The sequence below is a fragment of the Triticum aestivum genome, chromosome 4A, assembly GCF_018294505.1.
Source record: "Triticum aestivum cultivar Chinese Spring chromosome 4A, IWGSC CS RefSeq v2.1, whole genome shotgun sequence".
NCBI classification, from domain to species: domain Eukaryota; kingdom Viridiplantae; phylum Streptophyta; class Magnoliopsida; order Poales; family Poaceae; genus Triticum; species Triticum aestivum.
The window spans coordinates 2,915,834-2,922,399 of NC_057803.1; positions in this window are offsets into that span (position 1 = coordinate 2,915,834).

The following is a 6,566-nucleotide window of genomic DNA, read 5'->3' on the forward strand; positions in this document are numbered from 1 at the left end:
GCTCAATGCATTTAAGACATGGTGGTTCAAATCCTTCCTGAGCGGAACTGATCTGTTCGGCGCGAAGTGATTCGTTTTCCTTTTGAAGATCTTCATGAGCCGCTCTCAATTTCCCAAGTTCTTGCTTCCTTTGAAGATAATCATAGGAAAGCTTTTCATGAGTTGTTGAGAGAGTATCAAGACGATCTTCAAGTTCTTGATACTTAACGTGAAGATTTTTTATGTCTTCAATTAAGGATTCAGATCGAGTCATTTCAGCACCCAACAGATCATCACTTCTGTCTAACAGTTTTTGAATATGTTCCATAGCTTTCTGTTGTTCAGTTGCAATTTTAGCAAGTGTTTTGTAGCTGGGTTTTGAATCACAGTCAGAGTCATCGTCACTAGATGTTTGATAGTGAGTAGTGCGTGTGTTTACCTTGGCACCACGTGCCATGAAGCAGTAGGTAGGAGTGGAGTCGTTCTTGTCATTTGCATCGGTGTCGGTGATGAAGTCATTGTCTTCAGTGTTGAAGATGGACTTGGGGACGTATGCTGTAGCCAGACTCGCAATGCCAGAATTAGACTCCTCCTCAGACTCCACCTCTGCCTCCTCAGAAGCGGACTCCTCCTCTGAATCCATTTCCTTGCCAACAAACGCACGTGCCTTGCCAGATGAGCTCTTCTTGTGTGATGAAGACTTTGAGGAAGACTTGGAAGAAGCCTTTGTGTATTTCTTCTTCTTCTTGTCGTCAGAGTCATATTCCTTGCTCTTCTTCTTCTTTCTGTTCTCATTGTCCCACTGTGGACACTCAGAGATGAAGTGTCCAGTTTTTTTGCACTTGTGGCATGTTTTCTTCTTGTAGTCATGAGCAGAAGCTTCATCATTCCTTGAGCTTGATCGTGAAGACTTTCTGAAGCCTTTCTTCTTGGTGAATTTTTGGAACTTCTTCACTAGCATTGCAAGTTCCCTTTCAATGTCTTCAGGATCATCAGAACAGCTGTCAGATTCTTCTTCAGATGAGGAAACAGCTTTTGCCTTCAAGGCACGAGTTCGCCCATAGTTTGGACCGTAGATATCTCTTTTCTCAGAAAGCTGAAACTCATGTGTGTTGAGCCTCTCAAGTATGTCAGATGGATCGAGTGTCTTGAAATCAGGACGTTCTTGAATCATCAGGGCTAGGATGTCAAACGAACTATCAAGTGATCTCAGCAGCGTCTTGACGACTTCATGTTTGGTGATCTCAGTAGCGCCGAGGGCTTGAAGCTCATTTGTGATGTGTGAGTCTGTCAAATGTGTGCTGGACATTCTCATTGTCATTTCGCTTGAAGCGGTTGAAGAGATTGCGAAGGACACTGATTCTTTGATCTCTCTGGGTTGAGATGCCTTCATTGACCTTGGAGAGCCAGTCCCAGACCAGCTTGGATGTCTTCAAAGCACTCACACGACCATACTGTCCTTTGGTCAGATGACCACATATGTTGTTCTTGGCAGTACAGTCCAGTTGAATGAATTTCTTGACATCAGCAGCAGTGAAACCTTCTCCAGTCTTGGGAACACCGTTCTCGACGACATACCATAGGTCGACGTCAATGGCTTCAAGATGCATACGCATCTTATTCTTCCAATAGGGATATTCAGTTCCATCGAAGACGGGGCACGCAACAGAGACTTTGATTATCCCTACAGTCGACATAGCTAAAACTCCAGGTGGTTAAACCGAATCACACAAAACAAGGGAGCACCTTGCTCTGATACCAATTGAAAGTGCGTTATATCGACTAAAGGGGGGTGAATAGGCGATTTTTATGAAAGTCTTCAAAACGTGGAAGTTATGAAGACAAACAGTAGAGATATGCCTATCACTATGCAGCGGAAGTTAGATTACACTAGGCAAGCCATGGTCAAGTATTCAATAGAGTGAAAGCACAATGACAAGTAGCTGCAGTGTAATAAGGATCAGGTAGGAAGAAGTTATGAAGCCAAACAAATCATACAGTTACATTGTGAAGACAAAAGATATAGCAAGCATGCAATGGCTTCACAATGAGTAACAGTAAGAAAAAGGAAGTGAAGATGAAACCGGTGACTCGTTGAAGATAATGATGTGTTGGACCAGTTCCAGTTGCTGTGACAACTGTACGTCTGGTTGGAGCGGCTAGGTATTTAAACCTTAGAACACACAGTCCCGGACACCCAGTCCTGAACACGCAGCTCAGGACACCAAGTCCTCACCGTATTCTCCTTGAGCTAAGGTCACATAGTCCTCGCCCAATCACTCTGGTAAGTCTTCAAGGTAGACTCCCAAACCTTCACAGACTTTGTTCACTAGCAATCCACAATGTCTCTTGGATGCTCTGAACACGACGCCTAACCGTCTGGAGGATTCACAGTCCTCAAGTGTAATAAGTCTTCAGATCACACAGACAAGAAGACTTAAGTGATGCCCAATGTTCTCTGGCTCTAGGTGGTTAGGGCTTTTCTCCTCGCTAGGAATTTTCTCTCAAAGGCTTCGAGGTGAGTTGCTCTCAAACGACAAAAGCCGTGCACTAAAATCTGAGCAGCCAACCGTTTATGGTTGTAGGGGGTGGGCTATTTATAGCCACTTGGCAACCCAACCTGATTTGTCCGAAATGACCCTGGGTCACTAAGGAACTGACACGTGTCTCAACGGTCAGATTTCAAGCTGTCATGGCAATCTTTACTTGGGCTACAAGCAAAGTTGACTTGTTCGGCTCTGGACAAGATTCGCTCTCATTGTCTTCACTCGAAGACATAGGTTTTTGGTTTAGGCATCACTTCAGTCATTCTGACTGGTTCTCCTAGACCCCACTTAACAGTACGGTGGTTCCTATGACTCAACACAAAAGAAAAAGAACTACGAAAGATCTAAGTCTTCGAGCTCCATAGGCTTCATAACGTGTCTTCTTTTGTTATAGACTTCAATGTGAATATCTTCATATACCACCTTTGGCTTCAATGTCTTCATACATTTTTAGGGGTCATCTCTGGTAGTAAAACCGAATCAATGAGGGACTTCTACCTGTGTTATCCTGCAATTCTCACAAACACATTAGTCCCTCAACTAGGTTTGTCGTCAATACTCCAAAACCAACTAGGGGTGGCACTAGATGCACTTACACAAAGGCAATCACCACACCAGAGGGGGATATAGTTTAAGAGAATTACGAAGAACCGCGGAGGCGAGCCAGACCGGCGGTCATGCCGGAGGAGAGCCTTCACTCGAAGATGGGATCAGGACCGCACGCTGTTGTAGCCATGGGAACAAATTTGTGTAGGAAAGGAGGACTCGATGATAGGGAAAATACATGAGAGAGGGATCAATGGTGGGAGAGAGAAGGCCGTGCAGTACGCTAGTCATCTTATGATGTGCATGTTCTGTAGTTGTAACTGAATAGTCTTTTTGGTGACAAGGGTTCATGGGATGGGTACATGTAATTGATCACACGATTTGTTATCAACCTTTGGTAGACCCTCCTATAATTGTTGGTGTGGTTGGGTTGCTGATGTAGACAGTTTGCATGTTAAGATAAACATGGTAGTAGGGATGAGTGAAATATGCCCTGCAGGCAATAATAAAGTTGTTATTTATATTTCCTTATATCATGATAAATATTTATTATTCATGCTAGAATTGTATTAACCGGAAAATTAGTACATGTGTGAATACATACACAAACAGAGTGTCACTAGTATGCCTCTACTTGACTAGCTCGTTAATCAAAGATGGTTAAGTTTCCTAGCCATGGACAAGAGTTGTCATTTGATAAACGTGATCACATCATTAGAGAATGATGTGATTGACTTGACCCATCCGTTAGCTTAACACTATGATTGTTTAGTTTATTGCTATTGCTTTCTTCATGACTTATACATGTTCCTATGACTATGAGATTATGCAACTCCCGAATACCGGAGGAACACTTAGTGTGCTATCAAATGTCATAGCGTAATTGGGTGACTGTAAAGATGCTCTACATGTGTCTCCGATGGTGTTTGTTGAGTTGGCATAGATCGAGATTAGGATTTGTCACTCCGTGTATCGGAGAGGTATCTCTCGGCCCTCTTGGTAATGCACATCACTATAAGCCTTGCAAGCAATGTGACTAATGAGTTAGTTACGGGATGTAGCATTAGAGAACGAGTAAAGAGACTTGCCGGTAATGATATTGAACTAGGTATTGAGATACCGACGATCGAATCTCAGGCAAGTAACATACCGATGACAAAGGGAACAACGTATGTTGTTATGCGGTTTGACCAATAAAGATCTTCGTAGAATGTGTAGGAGCCAATATGAACATCCAAGTTCCGCTATTGATTATTGATCGGAGACGCGTCTCGGTCATTTCTACATAGTTCTCGAACCCGTGGGGTCGGCACGCTTAACGTTCGGTGACGATCGATATTATGAGTTTATGTGTTTTGATGTACCGAAGATAGTTAGGAGTCCCGGATAGGATCACGGACATGACGATGAGTCTCGAAATGGTCGAGACATAAATATTGATATATTGGACGGTTATATTCGGACACCGGAAGTGTTCCGGGTGATTTCGGAGAAAACCAGAGTGCCGGAGGGTTACCGGAACCCCCCCCCCCTCGGGAACTAGTGGGCCTAGATGGGCCTTAGTGGAGAGAGAGAGGGGCTGCCAGGGCAGGCCGCGTGCACCCTCTCCCTTGAGTCCGAATTGGACTGGGTGGGGCCCCCCCTTTCCTTCCCCTCTCCCACTCCTTCCTTCCCCCTAGGAAAGGAGGAATCCTACTCCTACTAGGAGGAGGATTCCTCCCCTCCTTGGCGCACCCTAGGGCCGACAGGCCTCCCCCTTGCTCCTTTATATACGGGGGCAGGGGGCACCCTAGAACACACAACAAACAACTGTCTTAGCCGTGTGCGGTGCCCCCCTCCATCATAATCCACCTCGGTCATATCGTCGTAGTGCTTAGGTGAAGCCCTGCGCCGGTAGCTGATACGTCTCCGTTGTATCTATAATTTTTTATTATTCCATGTCAATATTCTACAACTTTTATATACTTTTGGCAACTTTTTATACTATTTTTGGGGACTAACATATTGATCCAGTGCCCAGTGCCAGTTCCTGTTTGTTGCATGTTTTTGTTTTTGCAGAATAGCCATATCAAACGGAGCCCAAACGGAATAAAAACGGATGAAGAATATTTTTGGAATATTTGTGAAATATGGGAAAAAATCAACGCGAGAAGGTGCCCGAGGAGGCCACGAGGCAGGGGGCGCGCCTGCCCCCCTGGGCGCGCCCCTGACCCTCGTGCCCCCCCGTAAGGTGGTTGTTGCTCTTCTTTGGCCGCAAGAAAGCTATTTCCGAAAAAAATTGAGGCGAAGGTTTCAATCCAATCGGAGTTACGGATCTCCAGATATATAAGAAATGATGAAAGGGCAGAATCCCAGAACGCAGAAACAGAGAGAGACAGAGAGACAGATCCAATCTCGGAGGGGCTCTCGCCCCTCCCATGCCATGGAGGCCATGGACCAGAGGGGAAACCCTTCTCCCATCTAGGGAGAACGTCAAGGAAGAAGAAGAAGGAGGGGGGCTCTCTCCCCCTCGCTTCCGGTGGCGCCGGAATGCCGCCGGGGGCCATCATCATCATCACAATCATCACCAACACATCCGCCATCTTCACCAACATCTCCATCACCTTCCCCCTCTATCTACAGCGGTCCACTCTCCCGCAACCCACTGTACCCTCTACTTGAACATGGTGCTTTATGCTTCATATTATTACCCAATGATGTATTGCCATCCTATGATGTCTGAGTAGATTTTCGTTGTCCTATCGATGGTTGATAAATTGCTATGATTGGTTTAATTTGCTTGTGGTTATGTTGCTGTCCTTTGGTGCCCATCATATGAGCGTGCGCGTGGATCACACCATAGGGTTAGTTGTATGTTGATAGGACTAAGTATTGGAGGGCGAGAGTGACAGAAGCTTCAACCTAGCATAGAAATTGATGCATACGAGATTGAAGGGGGACCAATATATCTTAATGCTATGGTTGGGTTTTACCTTAATGAATGTTAGTAGTTGCGGATGCTTGCTAATAGTTTCAATCAGAAGTGCATAGAATTCCAAGTCAGGGATGACATGCTAGCAGTGGCCTCTCCCACATAAAACTTGCTATCGGTCTAGTAAAGTAGTCAATTGCTTAGGGACAATTTCGCAATTCCTACCACCACTTTTCCACACTCGCTATACTAACTTTATTGCTTCTTTACCTAAACAGCCCCTACTTTTCATTCGTGTGCTCTTTATATTCTTGCAAACCTGTCCCGTTACACCTACAAAGTACTTTTAGTTTCATACTTGTTCTAGGTAAAGCAAACGTTAAGCGTGCGTAGAGTTATATCGGTGGTTGATAGAACTTGAGGGAATATATGTTCTACCTTTAACTCCTTGTTGGGTTCCACACTCTTACTTATCGAAAGAGGCTACAATTGATCCCCTATACTTGTGGGTTATCAAGACCTTTTTCTGGCGCTGTTGCCGGGGAGCACTAGCGTGGGGTGAATATTCTCGTGTGTGCTTGTTT